At 51.0% G+C, this 19,712-nt stretch overlaps 2 non-coding genes across 2 annotated transcripts; one reads left to right on the forward strand and one right to left on the reverse strand.

Moving 5' to 3' along the window:
* Positions 1-5,466: 5,466 nt before the first annotated feature.
* LOC120367090 (5S ribosomal RNA) lies at positions 5,467-5,585 on the reverse strand. Its single transcript, XR_012514776.1, has one exon. It is a non-coding gene; the product is annotated as a 5S ribosomal RNA (ribosomal RNA).
* Positions 5,586-15,600: 10,015 nt separating this feature from the next.
* LOC101048113 (E3 ubiquitin-protein ligase LNX) lies at positions 15,601-16,671 on the forward strand (the record flags this gene model as incomplete). The annotated part of the gene is made up of 2 exons (XR_005581363.2): positions 15,601-15,863; positions 15,897-16,671. It is a non-coding gene; the product is annotated as an E3 ubiquitin-protein ligase LNX (transcript).
* Positions 16,672-19,712: the final 3,041 nt, after the last annotated feature.

Consider the following 19,712-nt stretch of genomic DNA (forward strand, 5'->3'; position numbering starts at 1 on the left):
CTCCAAGCACCACGTCCGGCTCACCGGAATCAGAACGTTTCCTTTCTCCCTCTTGTAGGTTGCATCCCAAGCAAGGGGCTACGTGAACCTGTTTCCTCATCTGCAAATGGGGGCATGTGCTTCATGACCAGGGCTTCTAAAAGCTAACGTGACCCCAGTGTCACCCTGGGTGCTGTGGGCCACTGTGTGCACAGGGAGAAACAGACTGGGAGGGACCAAAGATGGATAAGACACATGGGGAGACGGGGAAAGGAATAGAGAGGACCAGGGACAGACAGACGCACAGTGAAACATGGCGGACGACACACCTGGAAAGGCAAGGAGAGAGACAGGGACACACCAGAGACCAGAGAGAGACACGGAGAGGCAGAAAGAGACCAGGGAAAGGGCAAGTACAGAGAAAGACGAGGGGCACCAAAGAGACACAAAGACAGGGACACACTCAAAGACCCGCAGAGGCAGGAGGGAGAGGAAAGAGACACACAGAGAAGCAGGAAGACACGGAGACGCAGAGGCAGATAGAGAACGCACCGGGAGAAACACGCACAAAGCAACTGCTGTCCTGGCTTCCGGTTGCAGGGTCCGGGCCCCAGGGAGGTGCGAGGACACCTGCACCCTCACCTTCCAGGTACTTCCCCTTGTGCCCCAGTAGTCTGGAGTGCATTTCTGTTTCTTGCAATCCAAGCATCCTGAGTCAGGCAACCCCCTCTTCCAGCACCCAGCAGCCTCCCTCCGCTGGCTTGGAGCCTCGCCCCCTCTGCTCACACCTAGCTCCAAACGACCTGGGCATTTTTTGCTTCATTTAAGAAAACTGTTGGTTTTGAAATAATTTCAGATTTACCAAAGAGTTGCAAAGGTAGTGCAGAGAGTTTCCATGTACCTTTCACTCAGTGAACCTAGTATTCACATCTTACACGACTGTGGTACAATCCTCAAAACTAGGAGGTTAACATTATTAAAATACCATTCACTAAACTACAGCCTTTGTTAGGTTGCCACCCGTTTTCCATGAATACAAGAATCGGAAAACTCTTTCTGTAAAGGATCAGATAGTAAATATTTTCAGCTTCGCAAGCCATATGGCTACACAAAAGCAACCATTGAAAATACGTAAATACTAGCCTGGATAACATAGTGAGACCTTGTCTCTACTAAAAATAAAATGTAAAAAAATCAGCCGGGTGTGGGGGCGTGCGCCTGTGATCCCAGCTATTTGAGATGCTGAGGCAGTAGCATCACTTGAGCCAGGGAGGTCAAGGCTACAATGAGCCATGATTGCACCATTGAACTCCAGCCTGGGTGACAGAGCAAGACTCTGTCAGAAAAGAAAAAAAAGAAAAGGAAGGAAGGGAGAAAGAAAAAGAAAAGAAAAAGAAACAAGGAAAGAAAGAAAGAGAAAGAAAGAAGGAGAGAGAAAGAGAAAGGAAGGAAGGGAAAGAAGGAAAGGAAGGGAGGAAAGAAAGAAAGAGCATAAATGGGCATGGCTGTATTCCAATAAAACTTTATTTACAAGAGCTGGCAGAGGGCCACAGTTGGCCCACAGACTGTTTTGCTGATCCCTGATCAATGTTCTTTTTCATTTCCAGATCTCACATTGCCTTTAGTTGTCAGTTCCTCGGCCTTTCTTTGTCTTTTGTCACCTTGATATTTGTGAAGAGTCCTGGTCAGGTATTTTGCAATATGTTGCTCAATTTGGGTCTGATATTTTCTCATGATTGGATTGAGCTTAGGCATTACTGGAAAAACTATCCCAGAAGTGATGATGTGTCACTCTCAGTGCATCATATCAGGAAGTACATGATGTCAATGTGGTTTATTACTGGTAACATTGACCTTGACCTATGAAGTGGTGTCTGTCAGCTTTCTCCATTATAAAGTTATTATTTCCCCTTTGTAATTGATAGGCATTGGGAGAAATACTTTGCCCCTGTACGACCCTTGTTTCTCCTTAAACTTTCTCCTACACTTCCGAGCATCCATTGGCGGGTCTTGCCTGCAGTGATTGCTTCTGTGGTGCGCAAATGGTGATTTGCTGTTTCCCTGGTTCCTTCCACATTCATTAAGGGGAACTCCTCTATAAGGAAAAATGGTCCCTTCTTCCCCATTACTTGTGCAATCATTTATTTTACTGGTATGGATTCATGGATATTTATTTGATGAGGTGAAATCCAACACTATAATGTACCTGTCTGTGTTGCTCGACTGTTCCAGTTTGGACTCCTGTGAGTTATGTCCAGCTGGTTCTGCATCCTCTCCCCAGTACCCTCTTTTTTGAGCACATCCTGACTTTCTGGTACCACTCGACGCTCCAGGCTCATCTGGTACCTTCCCTGCGCCAGCCCTGGGCTCTGATGTTTCTCAGGGAGGGGCAGGCACTCCTGCCCTGACTCCTCCTTCTTCCTCCAGGGTACTCTTCCTCCCTCCTGGCCACTCCCTCTTTGCTCCTCTGAGGGGCAGACCTACCTCCTCCCTGCAGCCTCCTCCCCTCTTGCCTGCCCTGGTCATGCCTGCTCTTCCTCCCAACCCATCACAGCTCCGACCGCTCACCTGGCTGGTCCCAGTTCAATGGCAGCTGTCACACATCTCATGGGTCTGTGGCTGTCTCCTAGGGATGCTCCAGAGGCCACTGAGCTCACTGCTGGGCTTCCCCTCAAACACGGGGGACAGGCTGCTGTCCTCCTAGCTTGAGATGTCACCTCTAGGAAAGCAGGGCTGAAAACCACATGGCAACATCACTCATGGGTGCATGCTGTGGGAGGCAGGAACTGAGAGGTGGCCGGGGCTGCAGCTCATGGATGGAGGTGGGCAGACACCAGTGGTCTCGGCTCAGCGGTGAGCCTGCTGGCAGGAGCTCCCGGCCACATGGAGACAGAAATGACTTTGGAGCTCTCTTCATCCCTCCCTTCCTCTCTGGTCTCCATGCCAGTGTGGCTGAGGACTATTTCTTGTGCCTGCCAGCAGGCTCACTTTTTTTTTTTTTTTTTTTTTTTTTTTTTTCTGAGACTAGTTTCACCCTGTCTCTCAGGCTGGAGTTCAATGGCCCGATCAGGGCTCACTGCAACCTCTGCCCCCCCAGGTTCAAGCGATTCTCCTGTCTCAGCCTCCCAAGTAGCTGGGACTACAGGCACGTGCCACCACGCCTGGCTGATTTTTGTATTTTTAGTAGACACGGAGTTTCACCATGTCGGCCAGGCTGGTCTCAAACTCCTGACCCCGTGATCCACCCACCTCGGCTTCCCAAAGTGCCGGGATTACAGGCATGAGCCACCATGCCTGGCCAGTCACACTTGTTTCAGTCTGTTCACTCATTCATTCACCATCATTCATTCAATAGGTATTGAAGCATCTACTATGTGTCAAGAACTATTCTAGTTGGAGGCACAGCTATGAACAAAACTGATGCCAGTTCTAATAGGGAGAGACAAGCAAAACAACAAAGAGTGTGTGTGTGTGTGTGCGCGCGCGCGTGTGTGTGTGCATGCACATGTGTGTGCATGTGCGAGGTGGGAGCTATTCCAGGCTGGTGATGTTGAGGGTCTACGTTTTTGGTCAAAAGAGCATTCACAGCTTTCTCTCAGGTGCAACAGATCCATCTGTTCATTGAGGCTAAATTAGCAGCAACTTAACACGACTTCACCCAGCACAGCGATTCTCTTCTCGGGTCTGCACAGCCCCATGACACAATCTCATTTCCTCCCCTTTCAGCCCCTTTGAATGGAAGGGCTATTATTAGAAACCTGGCATGTCAAAAATACAGAAGGGGCGTTCAAGGACATCTAGCTGTGTGGTTTTCAAACTAGGGTCCTAGAAACCCCCTGGGTCCTTGGGCGGATTGGGGGGTATGCTATGAAGGGAGAGTAACCCCTCCTCAGTTTCCCTTCTGCCAGCGCGACTCCTTTTCACAAACGGGGCTTCTGTTTGCTATTTTATTTAGAGAAAGGGATTCTGGTGCTAAAAAAAAAAGTTGGATAACCTCTCATTTTATTCTTGTGAGGTAAGGTGGCATCCGTGTAAGAGTCCAGACCTGGCACCAGGCTGTCTGGGCTGGATCTTGGCTCTGGACCTTCCCACGTATTTGACTTTCTAGTTCAAGACCAGCCTGGACAACATGCTGAAACCCCATCTCTACTAAAAATACAAAAAAAAAAAATTAGCCGGGCATGGTGGCAGGTGCCTGTAATCCCAGCTACTTGGGAAGCTGAGGCAGGAGCATCACTTGAACCCTGGAGGTGGAGGTTGCAGTGAGCTGAGATCACGCCATTGCACTCCAGCCTGGGTGACAGAGTAAGACTCTGTCTCAAAAAAAAAAAAAAAGAAAAAAAATTTATAGCCATACTCCCAAGAGTAACTACAGGTAAAACAGTTTGGTATATGTTCTTCCAGACTGTTCTATACATTTGCAAATTTGTAATATATAGGTTGAGAAAACTTTTTGCAAAAGGATATTTCACTTCCATTCTGCTTTGTAATTTGCTTTTTTCACTTAGTAATATATCATGGGCAAGTTTCTTCTCCTCTTCCGGAGCCTGACCATGTTCCTCTTCATGGCTGTGTAGTATTCCATTGCAGGACCTTCTGCCATTTTTAACCAGTCCCCAAATGAAACATATTTGGTTGTTTCCAAACTGTTCTATTGCAAACAGTGCTGTAATTAACATATTTCTACATACTTCTTTGAATTCTTGAGTTTTGCCATAGGATAAATTCATACAAGTGGAATTGCTGAGTCAAAGGGTTTTCCCATTTAACTTTTCTTTTTTTTTAATTATTATACTTTAAGTTCTAGGGTACATGTGCAGAACGTGCAGCTTTGTTACACAGGTATGCATGTGCCGTGGTGGTTGGCTGCATCCGTCACTCCGTCATCTACATTAGGTACTTCTCCTAATGCTATCCCTCCCCTAGCCCCACCCCCTGACAGGCCCAGGTGTGAGATATTCCCCTCCCTGTGTCCATGTGTTCTCATTGTTCAACTCCCACCTATGAGTGAGAACATGCGGTGTTTTCACTTAACATTTTTGTAGGTACTGGCAAACTGCCCTCCAAAGAGACTGTACTAATCTGTGCTCCCATCCACAAACAAGGAGAAGGCGCTCTCTCCACACCCAGTCAGTATTGGGGATGACACTCGCTCTGCTCCCTGCCCTGTGACAGATAAAAAATGTTTTACTTTTTTTTTTTTTTTTTTCCTGAGACAAGGTTTCACTCTGTCACCCAGGCTGGAGTACAGAGGCTCAACCACAGCCTGGCTCACGATCTCCTGGGCTCAGGTGATCCTCCCACCTCAGCCTCCCTGGTAGCTGTGGCCACAGGGACACACCACCCTGCCTTAAGCTACTTTTTTTTAAAGCCTACAATTATTATTTTATTTAAAGCCTAGGCCACAGGGACACACCACGCTGCCTTAAGCTAATTTTTTTTTTTTAGCCTACGAGCTAATTTTTAAAATTATTTTATTTTATTTAAAGCCTACAGCTCCTGGTATTCCCATGCGGTCTCCCATCCAAGTACTAACCAGGACCAACCCTGCTTAGCTTCCGAGATCAGATGAGATCAGGTGCATTTCGGGTGGTATCGCTGCAGACCTGTCTAATTTTTTTTTTTTTTTTTTTTTTTTTTTTTTTGGTAGAATCAGGGTTTTACCCCATTGCCCAGGCTGGTCTCAAACTCCTGGACTTAAGCGATCTGCTTGCCTTGGCCTTCCAAACTGCTGGGATTAGAGGCGTGAGCCACCGTGCCTGGCCTGTTTTACGTTTCTTCAATGATTCATGACACTGTCTGCGTGCGCCCGTGTTTCTTGGCCATTCACAGTCTTCTCTTCTGTGAACTGCCCCATCACGTCTTTTGTTTCTGAATGAGGAAGCCGAGGTCCAGAGAGGCTTGGAGATGTATCCAAGTCTGCAGGCTCCAGGTCTCCCGGCTGTTCCTCTTGCCATCTGTCGTGCTGGTGGCTCAGTCGCCGCTCACTTCTCTTGTAATAAAGGAATTCCTGTCTTAGGTTGGATTCTCCCACAAACAGAGTCAAAGGTTCAAATTCTCCTAGAGGAGAAAGCTTGTTAGGGAATGAAGGAAGCAGAGCTAGGAGGGGGGGAAAAGCCCTGGATGAGATTTTAGGGACAGTCCTAGGTCAGGCCTGAAACAGAGCCAGCGCGCAGGTGTGAATTCCACCTCAGCTGCCCTGTGTGGAGGGAAGGGAGTGGAGCCGCCCTGCTTCCTCACAGCTCAGGCTGGCACAGGCTGCCCAAGGGAGTGCAGAACAGGGACCGAGGCTCTGTGGGGGTTCTCCTCTGAGGTGGCCGGGGCTCAGGAGCGAGGCACGAAAGTGCACAGTAGCTGGGCACAAGGACATGTTAAAAAGTGATGTGAGGAAGCTGGACACAGTGGCTCCCACCTGTCATCCCAGCACTTCGGGGGGCCGAGGTGGGTGGTGAGGTCAGGAGTTCGAGACCAGCCTGACCAACATGGTGAGATCCCGTCTCTACTAAAAATATTTTAAAAATTAGCGAGGTGTGGTGGTGGGCATCCGTAACCCCAGTTACTTGGGAGGCTGAGGCAAGAGAATTGCTTGAACCCAGAAGAGACGGCGGGGAGCTGAGATTGTGCCACTGCACTCCAGCCTGGGCAGCAGAGCAGGACATCGTCTCAAAAAAAAAAACAAAAAAAACCATGATGCGAGGAAGTCTGGGAAGGACACCAACATTGTCCTCTACTGTACCCCCATTTTCTTTGGGGACCCACTCCTCTCTTACCCCAGCCCAGCCTTTTGGGTTTCAGTGGAGCCTCAAGATGGAGCCCCGCCTGGATCCAGCAATTAGAACATTCTGTCCCTCTGGCCATGACTGATTTAGGGTTGGATCCACAACACAGTCTCTGCTGGTGGGACTCAACCCAGCATCTGTCTGGGGAGAGCGGCTCTTGACCCTTTTTCACTGCTGTCTAGCACTCCATGGTGTGACTAAATCTGGCTTTACCTACCGCTTCACCTGCCGGTAAGCATTTGGGTGATTTCCAGTATTTCCAGTTACGGATGGTGCTGCTGAGAATTGCTAAGAACATTCATGCAGGCATTGCCCGAAGCATGTGTACACCTGGGAATGCAGCCTTCAACTTGACAAGACAGTGCTCCATTGTTCCCCAAAGTGTTTCTGACAATTACATACCCGCCAACTCTGGGCGAGCTGTTCGGAGTTTTCGCCAAACCATGGCCATGTCAGATTTCTCAGCTTTTGCCGATTTACTGGGTGTAAGAAGATAGCTCACCTGGGTCTGCATTTGCATGTCCCTGATTAACATACATATTCACCACTCACCACTGAGGTTTCCTGCAAAGTTACTTCTCCCAGATTCCTCTCCCACCGTCCTTTCTCACAAAGAAGTCAGCCGCACCCTTGTTTGTTTAAGCTCTTCCTTCTGTCTGGAATGCCCCACGGAAATTTTCTGCCCACGCTTCCACACCTGGTCATGACGGCACCTCCTCCAGGAAGCCTCCCTTCATTCCCCTGGAAGAGGGAACTCCTCCTCCACGGTCCCTGAGGACCAAGTCTTGAGCATGTTTCCTCTCTCTCTCTCCTTACCACCCCAGCCAGGCCGACCAGGTGACTCCTCACAGAATAGGCTCCAGATGGTTTCTGTTTCCCTCCCTCCTACTTTGGGTTTACCTCATGCTTGTGACAATAGTATGGGCACAATTATGGATCCCAATGTCAATGTGAAACAGAAACCCAAAGCGTTGCCCCACCCTCACCCCACAGTAACTTGCCAGAGAGATCCGAAAAGCAGACGGGCACTCTGTTCACATTTTCTGCGCTTGTCGTAGAGAAGGCTTAGCATGCCCATCCACCGGCTTGTCCTGGGGACACCCCAGTAGCAGGAGCACCTCAGCTTTTTGTCCCTGCTCATCTCTACCCTCCCAGGCCTTAGAAACGGGTGACTGTTTCCTGGCTCTGACTCAGTGTGCGGTGTTTATCTGTCTGAGAAAACCCAGAAATTAGAAAAAGTCACAGAAGGCTGCCCCTCTGCCAAAGAAAGATGATTCCACCTTAAGACACAGCTTTCTCTGGGGCTGTGGGGCTGCTAGCTGCCATGTTCCAGAGGTTTCAATGGAACTGAATGTCCCGAAATAATATATGCTGATTTGCTAACCTCAGATAGAACCAACATTTTCATCTTTCCTCACATGCACTACAAAGCAAGACAGAGATTTTGTCGCAGCTCCCAAACAGCCCAGCGTGACCCAGAACCCAGGAGTCCCTATGGGGTCTGTGTGTCCGGCTCTGCTTCCCCCTGCTCTTCTGTCTTTGGGTCCTGCCGACTGTGGAGGGGAGGGAGTCCTACAACTTCCAGCCATAGGAAAGGATTACGTCTCCTCATCTACCACTTTATTGTTGATCTAGAACTTTCTAGACCTTGAGGATTTGGACAAAATGTTAATCTCCAAGTATTTTGTGCAACAGACATTTCAGAGGCAGTATGGTGGGAAGCTTCTGAAAGGAGGGCCTGCTGGGAACTAGACAAATTACTTGATTGAGCAGAGTCTTCTTCTCCTTTGTAAAGCGGAGAAGATGGCGCCTGCTTTCTCCATTTCACTGTTTTCTTCTGTGGATCGAAATGAGACAGCATTAAAGCACTCTGTGGTAGGGGTGGTTCCCAGCCTTAAGATTTCTTGGATCGTGAAACACGGCACAACATGGATGAAATTTGCAAACATGAAGCTGAGTGAAAGAAACCAGGCACAAAAGACCACATGTCGGGTGATTCCATTTATATGAAATGTCCACAATAGGCGAATTCAGAGACAGAGAGTTGACTAGTGCTCACCAGGGGTTGGGAGGGTATGGTTAGGAGGAATTGGTGAGTGACATTTCATGGGTATAGAGTTTCTTTCTGGAGTTGACGAAAATATTCTACAGCGGTGCTATATATGGTGGGGATAAGAGTGAATATGCTAGAAACCATTTAACATTACACCTTATTTTTATTTCATTTATTTATTTTTGTTGAGACAGGGTCTCTGTCACCCAGGCTGGAGTGCAGTAGCATGAGCATAGTTCACTACAACCTCCACCTCCTAGGCTCAGGTAATCCTTCCGCTTCAGCTGTGATCCCCCCAAGTAGCTGGGGTCACAGGGGGAAACCATTACACTTGGCTAATTTTTAACTTATTTGTAGAGATGGGGTCTTTTTATGTTGCGCAGGCTGGTCTTGAACTTCTGGACTCACGTGTTCTCCTGCCTCAGGGTCCCAAAGTGCTGGGATTACAGGTTTGAGCCACTGAACCTGGCCAATGGCATGCTTTAAATCAATGAATTGCATAGTCTGTGAATTATATGTCGATAAAGCTGTTAGAAAGAAGAAAAGTGCATAAGCTCAGATCACTAGATATTTTGAGTTTTCAAGAGAAGCGGTGTTTCAGGATTAGGTTAGCTTCCTAAACAGTAACTCCACCATCGCAGTGGCTTAGGTAAGCAGGAACTGCATTTTTACTTACGGAGAAGTCAGGAGGTAGGCAGTTCACGGCTGGTTTTGTGGCTTCTTGGAATCTACAGGGACTTAGGTTCTTCTCCCTTTCTCCTGCGCCATTCTCAGCAAGTGGCTTCCATCATCAAGGCCAATTCAGAGTTCAAAATGGTCACTTGTTTTTATCCAGGCAGCACGAAGAAGAAAGGAGGGAAGAATGAAAGCCCCACCCCGACCCTTGCACCTGCTGTGTCTTTCATCTCATTGGCCAAAACTGAGGCACATGGTCTCACCTTGCCACAAGGGAGGCTGGGAAATGTAGTCTTTTAGTTGGGCACATTGCTGCCTTATCTAAAAATCAGGATTTTTTTTACTGAAGAATCAGGAAAAACAGATTCTGGCTTGGCAAACATCAGTGTCTGCCACTGTTTTTAGGTGAAATTCTGATTGTTAGTTTGACACCCCCTTTTTAAAAACACTTTGCAGAACAAACTGAATATACCTGCAGGATGGACTTACTCTGCAGGGAAACCAGAGTGGAAAAGCTTGTCCACTGTGACTTTGTAGGTATCACCGGTTTGAAAACAGCCATAGTTAAAATAAGGACAGTGCTGAGTCACTGTGAGGTGGTGGAGAGAGGGAACACACAAGTGCTTGGCAAACACAGGGAGCCCAAACCACACGAAGTCACAGTGTAGCTTTGCCACCACACGGCTCAGACAAAAGCTCCGGGCTCTGCACAAGGGCTCCACAGCATCCAGGCTGCTGGGCAGACAGGAAGGGGCACGGCAATCTGAGTCACGGCACACTTTCTATTGTGTTCTGCGTTTGCATTTTCTTTGAATATAAACCAAAAGCATTACAAACTATGGATGTAATTTGGACAAGAAGGAACAAGGACAAAAAACCAATAATTACTCACTCTGGACATGACCCTGTCACTGCTTCACCTTCACTTCCGGCAAGGCAAGAGCCATTTACGCTACGAATGACGTCTCCTGGGAAGATCGCATAATAAGCCCTGTTCAGAAAGCTGTATTTTTGATAGGCAGGAAGCCCATGGACCTTTACTGCAATGTGTTCCGGCAGGCTGCTCTAAGTTGCTGAAAAGGCCCATGGGGGAGAGGAGTCGGGCCCTGGGTGGGGTGGCATGGCGCTCTTGAATGCATCATGCCTACCGCCCAGGTGCAGGAAGGCTCAGGTGTGCATGCCCAGAGCGTCGAGCAGTGATGCGCCAGCCCAAGACAGGCCACAGAGGTCCTGGCATTGTCATGAGCTCGCAGAGTGACTGTCTTTTCTCATTTTCAAATGGTGAGGCTATGCCAAACTTCTTTTAGGGGCGTCTTCCTTGCTGTCAAACCAAGCCTGTCATCTTCTGGGAGTCGGGTCCTTTCATGGCGGCAGATCTTGGCGTGAGACAAGCCTGGCTCAATACGCAGCTCCAGTGATTTATTGTATCCCAAAATGCAGTGGATTGAAATAGCACCATTTGATTAGATCTGAATTTGGGCAGGCGAGCCTCCATCAGGAGATCTTTTGGTTCCACATGGCTGTGGTTGGGGGTCATTCAGGGGTACTTAGCTAGCCACTGGTGTGTGTCTAGAGAGTCCCTGAGACCTTAGGTGGTAGCTGAAAGACTGGGCTCCTTGGGGCCCCTCTGCATGACCTTCTTAGCCCAGTAGCTAGGCTTCTGACGTGGCACCTCAAAGCTCCAGGAGATGGGAAATGAACCTAGAGACAGATTCTTAGTCCACTGCTGTCTTACTCATCCTCAATTCAAAAGAAACACTGGCGGTAGTGTTAAAGATTCAGACCCCAAAATGGCCCCAATTTTCCATCCGCAACCTGTCTCCATTTCCTTTGAATGTCCTATAGAGTATCCTTGACATAATTCCATCATAGAAGAAGTCTGCATCTTACATTTCGTAAGGCCCTTTGCCAACAGGGAGCAGATGTTTTGCCTGATCTATAAAGACTGCATCCACTGTCTGTCCTCGCCAGAGGACCCTGTGGCCATAAAAAGAGCCAGACTTCCACCGCTCAAAACAACCGTCTTGGTAAGCACCTCGCATCTGCCACTGAAGACTCTGTCCACATCAAAGACTCTTTGCAAAACTGTGACAGTGCTGGGCTGCCCAAGCCAGGCCAGAATATTCTTTTTGTTCACATTGCTGTCCCTGGACTGGCTTGTTAACCCTTCTCCTATACCTTTTCTCATACTGTTACTTTGTTTGATGTGTAACTTTCAATCTATAATGTTTATATATTGATAAGGACCCTACGTATGGCTTGCAGAACGGACTGATCTGTGGAGTGGCTTGAGCCTGTGTGGATGCCAAGTCCTAAAAATTGTCTCCTACTCCTTGGGAACTCCATGGAGCTGGTGGCTTTTATGACTGAAGCAGCAACAAAAACAGCCTGCCGTGTGGAAAGACACAAACGTGGGAGATCTGCTTATCTCTGACCTTGAACCACTCACAGTAAGTGTGACTTTATAATTCCTCCCACTGAAAGGTAGAATCTCTTTCCCCTCCGTCCGACTCAGCCCTTTTCTATGGCCCATAGAAGGTGCCAGAAATGACTGTGTGTTAATTCCAAGCCTAGTCCTCAGGAGGCTTTTCAGCTTCTTTCTCTCCCCCTCCCCCAAACCCTTCCCACACCCCTGAACCCTGTGATTGGCATGAGAATGTGCCCGGGCTAGCCTGCTGGAGGACCAGGCTCCGAGGGGAGCCAGAGGCCGCTGACCTCCGCTAATGGCAGACAAGCACGTGATCCTGTTGGAGGCCACAGCTGCCCAGCCAGGCCCAGCCCAGATCCGCAGAATCACCCTGTCAAGCTGCCAGAGAGCAGTGGCATCGGAATATTTTCATTTGAAAGGAGAAGCAGCCAGGCACAGTGGCTCGTGTCTGTTAATCCCAGCACTTTGGGAGGCTGAGGTGGGAGGATCCCCTGAGGTCAGGCGCTCGAGACCAGCCTGCCAAACACGATGAAACCCCATCTCTACTGAAACTACAAATTAGCTGGGTATGGTGGCACGCACCTGTCATCCCAGCCATTAGAGAGGCTGAGGCAGGAAAATCGCTTGAACCCAGGAGGCAGATGGTGCAGTGAGCCAAGATCGGGCCATTGCACTTCAGTCTGGAGCCTCGTAGCAACCAAATAAGAAGATATTTTAGGGCAGGCAACCCCCATGGCCTGTTAGGGACTGGCTGCACAGCAGAAAGTGAGCAGTGGGCAGGGGAGCGTTGCTGCCTGAGCTCCGCCTCCGGTCAGATCAGCGGTGGCACTAGATTCGCAAAAGAGTGTGAACCCTATTGTGGGCTGCACACCCCACATGAGAATCTCATGCCTGATGGTCTGAGGTGGGACGGTTTCATCCCAAACCATCCCCCTCCCACTCCCGGTCTGTGGAAAAATTGTCTTCCACGAAACCAGTTTCTGGTGCCAAAAATGTTGGGGACCACTGTTTTAGAGGCAAGGGATCCCTCTCTGCCTTTGATCCCCAAATGTGCTAAATCCTCTCAGCTCTGCAAACCTAAGGCTGCCTGGATCCACATAGAGGTTCCCGACTAGAAGTGATTTTCGGATCCTTAGTAACTGGTACGGCACAGGCCCTCAGCCGTTGGAATAAACCCAGCCAGGGCCCTCATCGAGTCCCTACTGTATGCCAAGCTCTGTTCCGTGTGCTGGGGATGTGCCAGTGGGAAAAAAGTCCAAATCTTTGCCATGAGAAGCTGTTGTTCTAGTGGAAAGGAGCAGATGATGAACAACTAAGTGAAATCCTTGGTGGCAGGTGCAGTAAGAGTCACAGAGGGAATCAAAGCCGAGTAAGGGCAATGGTGGCTGCACTTCGAGTAGGTGGTCGTGGAAAAGCTCATGAAGGTGACATCTGAGCAAAGATGTGGAGAGAGTGCAGCCCCCAGACATCTGGGGGAACTGTGTTCCAGGCAGAGGGAAGAGCATGTGCAAAGGTCCTGAGGCAGCGGTGGGCCAGGCACATTCCAAGAACAGCAAGGTGCTGGCTATGGCTACTGTGGAGTGAGAGTGAGAGGCAACAGGACACCATCTGGGTAAGGCCTTTGGGAGACTGCGGGGACCAGGGCTTTGCTCCAGAGGACACGGGAAGTCGCTGGTGGGCTCTGAGCCGAGGAGGGATGTGATCTGATCCCTCCAGCTGCTGTGTGCAAGGAGGAAGCAGGGAGATCCGTGATGGTGATGGTCCAGGGAGTGGGAAGGTGGCTTGGGCCAGAGGAGAAGGGGAGAGGTGCTCAGATCCCAGTTCTGTGTGGAAGATGGGATTTCAGTGACTTTAATTCCCGTCCTAACCTGATAGGAAGGCACATTTACTGGATGAGAAAACAGCCCAGAGAGGTGACAGAACTTTCTGAGGCTTGACGGCAGCAGAGAGTGGAGGAGCAGGGCCTGACCCCAGCTTCCAGATCCCTGTTGGTTCCTGTGGAGTCAGCAGCCTGGTCTGGTGACAGCCAGAGGGGCTCCCAGAGGAAATGACAGTGACGCTGAGACCTGGAGGACCTGGAGGCGTGAGCCAAGCGGCAACTCCGTTCCCTAGAGATCATGGTCTTCAAAAACTTCCAGCCCCTGCTCTTCCCACGTCTTTCAGCCTGACGTGTGGCCAAAACATGACAAACCTCCGCAGTGAGCTCAGACGCAGGCGTCTCCCCTTTTGGGGCCAGAGTGGAGGGGAGGCAGGGCGCGTAGTGAAGCAGGAGGGATCTATCTTCACCCTCACAATTCCTTAGAGTCAGATGACGCTAAGGCCTGGGCCTCCCTCTGCTTGGGTTAGGCCTGGAAGGGCTCCGGGGGGTGTGTAGGAGCCTGCCACGTGGACAGGCCTGGGCTGAGGAAGATGTCCCAGGCAGAAGGAGTGGAGGCGTAGAGGAGGCTGGGGTGGGAGGTGGGGGCAGGGCAGGAAGGGGCTGCCCAGGGTGTGGAGCTTGTCTAGAGGCCACTGGGTGCCTCTGAAGTTGGCTTTTCTTTCTTTAAAAGACAGGATCTCGCTCTATATTGCCCAGGCGAAAGTGCAGTGGTGCAATCATGGCTCACTGCAGCCTCCATCTCCCCAGGCTCAAGCAATCCTCCCACCTCAGCCTCCCAAAGTGCTGGGATTATAGGTATGCACCAACTGCACTTGGCCCCAGAGTGGACTGTTTTTTAAAGTACGTTTTTATTAAAGTCAAACATGCGTACGGAGGACAAAGCAGTCCTTTTTCAAAAAATCTTTTATTTCTTTTTTCTCCTTGGAGATCATGGAACACAGGATGTCCTCACACTGGATACACCTGTGCCTCCTGCACCTGGGTCAAGAAACACCATGGCTAGGCCCCCCGGGCTCCTTGGGCCTCGTCTCCAGGTCCCCACTATCTGATCTGCCCCCATATGGTGGTCTTGCCCGAGGTGGGCTGTTTTGGTGTGTGCCCTTTAGGTCTCTCTTTGGGATTCTCTCTGTGGAGGGTCACTCAGCAGTGTGCCACTGTCCTCCCCAGGACCCCACCAGTCGCATCATGGGTAGGTCCCACACACGTATGGTCAGCCACTTCCCTGACCGATGCGCAGCACTTAACACTGGCCACTCTGGGCAATGAGACCTTCCTCTCTGTCCCTGGGGCCTCGCCCCTTCCTGGGTGCATTTCTGCCAGGGCCCGTCAAAGCCTCTTGCCCATCGCCAGCGACTCTCTGGGGGCCCTCTCCTTCTTGCCTCCCACAGCCACAGGAGATCTGACTCATTCCCTGAGCTTCGGTCACAGCTGTCAGTGCCTCCCATCATGGGACCCTCTTTTCTGAAGTCAGCCCTGGCCAGCCAACCTCCACTAGATGTCCCTCCTGGCCACACCTAGGGCTCTCAGATTCCCTGCATCCAGAGCAGGACCTGCCATCTGCCTCTCCACCTCACCCTCCTCCACTCCCACCTTGTGACCTCAGAGGGGGCTGGTAGGCCACGTTGCCGGGCCTGCCAGTCCCCTCGGCTGTTCAGCCGGTCCCTGACCACGTGATGTCCACTCTTTCTCTCTAATCTCACAAATACTTCCTCTTCTCTCTACCCCTGCAGCCACTCTGACTTCCCCTGTTGAAAACGATCACTTCTCTCTGTGTCGCCTCGATGCTGTACATCATCGGGAACACTGACTCCGTAAAACGGCCTCCCATCCTGGCCTGACGAAAGACAAGAAGAGGTGCTCCCGAGATGGCGGACGAGACGACCGTGTGGGCCTCACAGCCACGGCATCCTCCCCAGAGGTTTCTGCAGCTGTCACCGTCTCCTTAATGACAGACAAGCCTGGCCTAGACAACCCTGACCATGTGCCTGGCGGAGGACAGTCAGCCAGCAATCAGCCCCGGGGACTCTGGCCAGAGCAACCCAATGAAAGCATGGTCCTTCAAGCAATCCAGCAACTGGTACAACCCTGGAGGAAGCTGTCCAGCAGTAAGGGTCATCAGTGACAATTAGAAGCAGGTCTTTTTAAAAAATAATTGAATTTTGAGTGTTCTTCGAAGGACAAAGAGTGGGAGTGCGGTTATCAACCGAGCTGACCAGGGCAAGGAAAATTCTGAAAACATCACGGCCCCTGAAGTCTTTCAAGGTTGTACCACCTGATCCCAGATGAAGAAATTACCACCATCAAGATCAATCAAGGGGATCCCAATAAAAGCCTCTCCATTCCGCTGGTGGGAGGCGGGGAAACCCCACTGGACCGTATCATTATCCAACACATTTATCATGATGGGGTGATTGCCAGAGACGGCCAGCTACTGCCGGGAGACATCATCCTAAACGCCAGCGGGACGGACATCAGCGACGTCCCTCACACCTCCGCCCTGCATCTCCCGCAGCAGCCCTACCAGGTGCCGTGACTGACCATGCCACGCACGCAGAAATTCCACAGCAGGAACAATGGACGGGCGCTGGATGCCCATGGACCCTGGGATGACAGCTTCCATGTGAGTCTCAACAAAACTAGCACCAAGGAACAGCCTGGAATAAAGTTGGTGTGCAAGGCGGGTGAGCCTGAGATGTTCTTCAGTGTGCTAGATGGTGGTGTGGCTGATCGACATGGTCAGCTGGAAGAGAATGATTGTGCATTAGCCACTAAAGGACATGACCTTCAATATGGTGGCCCAGAAAGTGCTGCTCATCTGATTCAGGTATTGCCGGCCCTCTTCACCACTGCAGGGACCCATGCAATGCCAAGAAGTTAGAAGGATGCACTGTGCTCCAGTGTCCAGCTCTGCAAAATGTTGCTCCTTGTGTGGTGGCATGTTTGACTCCCATCTCTCTGCTCTGGGAAGTTGCTGGCTTACGTTGCAGCCTGAGAGTGCAAGCAGTTTTTATCAGCTGTAGCGATGGCAGCAGTGGGCTGTCTGGAGCAGCCGCTGCCATCACACTGGCTACAGCAGGGAGGCACAGCTGGGACTGCACACGCCATGGAGCTGGCCCAGCCTAAGACAAGTGGAAGCCCTGCTCCTTCTGAGTTGGGGGCAGGGGCAGGAGCTCCCTGGGTCAGCCACAACTACCCACATTGCAGCTGCAGACCGGGCCTCCTGTTCCATGGAGCAGGCGGGAACTCCCCCGCAATTCCAGGTGCAGCTGCAGTCACCCAAACCACTGCTGTGGACCTAGGCATCCTCGTACTCCTGGGGGCCCGGGAAGGCTCCTCCTGCTCTAGAAGGCTCCCTCCGCTGTTGGTGCCCACTTCGAGCTTGGAGCAAAGTTGGGGCTGAGCCCAGACACTGGCAAGGCCTGGCAGCTGTGCACACACTCGGTGCAATGCTGACACGCCCACCTCCTGCTGCCTCAGCCAGCTCCAAACTTTGGGCACTGACAAGCATAAGAGAGAAGACAACGGGGGGCAGAGGGCAGCTCAGTGCTGGCCTGCAGGTGCCCCTTGGCACCTACAGCTTGGCCACCATGAATGGCAGCAGGAGGCAGATGGGTTTCTGGGCAGAAGAGGGTGGGTCACTGGTGAGGCCCTACCTTCAGGCTAGGGAGGGTCTGAAGGCTAGGGGCCAGGCTGCCAGTCCCATAGACCAGAGTGGGAACTTGTGAAGCCTTTTCCAGACCTGCCCATGGCTGCCCATGGACCAATCAGTGTACACTTGCTCTCCTCTGAGGCCCATAAAAGCCCAGGTTCAGCCAGAGCTGAGCAGACATCAGGACAACTAGCTGCGGAGCGGAGCTTCCCAATCCAGGGTTGCCTCTCTGCTGAGAGCCTCAGAGAACGGTGGGATGACGGGCCTGCAGAGAGGAGCTTCGCACTCCAGGGCCTCCTCCGAGCTATTCTGTCACTCACTAAAGCTCCTCTTCACCTTGCTCACCCTCCGCTTGTCCATGTACCTCATTCTCCCTGGATGTGGGACAAGAACGTGGGACCAATGGCAGGTCTGAAAGAGCTAGAACCCAAACAGAGCTGAAACATGCTTGTTTGCAACACTGGGGGTGAAGAGAAGGAGAGAAGAGTGCAGACCTTCAGAGAGCCCAGACCTGGGAGCTCCCCGAGCCAGGGCTATAACTCCCTCTTTGGGACCCTGCAGCTCCTGGAGTCTCCAAGCTTCTAGGCGTCACAGCGTCCCCCGGTTTAGCCATGGAAGCTGCTTGCATTGCACCTGGTCCAGCTGCAGCCTCACAGAGAGTCAGTGCCCATGCTGGGACCCGGGGCTGCCTGCCCTGCTGCCGCAGCCAGCGCCTGACTGTGCACTGTGGTCAGACCCTGTGCTCATTCACTCACACACCCCTCACCGCTCCGTGCCTGGCTTGCCCTTGGCAGGCATAGGATCAAGGCTGGTAATGTGAGCCGGGCATAGCCTGCCAGGCCAAATGGGCAAAATGAGCCCAGTGGGTCCAAGCAAAACTCAGGCAAAAGGCACCACCAGCTACGGAGGTTTCTGGCCAGAAAAACAACAAGGATCCTATAACATTTTTAGGGGCTCGTCCAGGATCTGCGGAAGGGTGAGTAAAAACAGAGTTACTCTTTCTGTCCTTTTTTTCAGAGTCTCTTAACGCCACAGTAGTCAAAATGAAAGAAAAGTACCAGGCCTCTGTCAGCCAGTTAAAAGCAACCAGCATGGCTGCCAGACTTAGGGCATGGAGGACAGGCTTGCTGGGGAGGATACTGTCAAACCCCTTTACCCTTGGATGTTGGGGATGTTGGGTTTGTTTGAACCCAGTTTTTTTTCACAGAGGTCTAGCCATTGTGTGGGACCAGAAGGAGGTCCTGAGGCAACTGAGGGTAACTGGCCAAGGCTACTGTTGGCCTTATTCAAAGCCCACTGGACTAACTCCAGTCCCTGACCACCTGTTACTGTGTCAGCACTGGGACTTCTGGTCTTTCCTATTGTTCTTTCTTTTGGGATGTCAAGGTTCCTGTTTCTTTTTTATGTACAATGTTAAATGTTAAGGCTGTTGCCAGGTGTGGTGGCTCACGCCTGTGCCAGCCCTTTGGGAGGCCGAGGCTGGCGGATCACTGAGGTCAGGAGTTCGAGACCAGCCTGACCTATATGGCAAAACCTCATCTCTACTAAAAATACAAAAAAATTAGCCAGGTGTGGTGGTGGTGTTGGTCTGTAATCCTAGCTACTCAGGAGGCTGAGACGAGAGAATCACTGGGAGGAGAAGGCTACAGTGAGCTGAGCTTGCCCCATTGCACTCCAGCCTGGGTGACAGAGCAGGACTCCATCATAAAAACAAAAAAATGTTAAGGCTGTTGTTGCAAACCAGATATGTTACTGGATTGAATGAGCATTTGGTTTAATCATCAAAAGTCTGAAATGGAAGGTTAAGAGTAGCACAGAAGCCAAGTGTGCCTTGGTATCCGTATATAAATTTGTGGCAAAAATGTTCTTGTCATTTCCTTGGTTGAAAACTTGGTGCCAAGCACCCTGAGGCACAGAACAGAAGTGTGGCCTGAGGAAGCTGTTCTGTAAACACAGGGCAGATGGTCCCTGGTCCCATACGTGCGGGCCTTCTTTGCCTTGCAGGGTAACCCAGACCTTTGCCGATGCTGTAGGGTTGATTCAGCCCTCCTACCGGCCATCTCAGGAGAGGCTGCAAGGGGCAATTCCAGGGAAGCAAACCCCAGGAGCACCTCCAGCAGGGGAATCAACCCCCTCTGCTCCTCCCTATCCAGGTTCTCTCTCAAGCTTGCCCCAGCCTAGGAATCCTCATTTTAGGCAGGTCCCAGTCTCAGCTGCCCCTACAACAGGTGCCTGGTGAACATGCCCCCATTAAGGTCTGGGTCCCCTTT

Source organism: Saimiri boliviensis, chromosome 17 (genome assembly GCF_048565385.1).
Source record: "Saimiri boliviensis isolate mSaiBol1 chromosome 17, mSaiBol1.pri, whole genome shotgun sequence".
In the NCBI taxonomy this organism is placed as follows: domain Eukaryota; kingdom Metazoa; phylum Chordata; class Mammalia; order Primates; family Cebidae; genus Saimiri; species Saimiri boliviensis.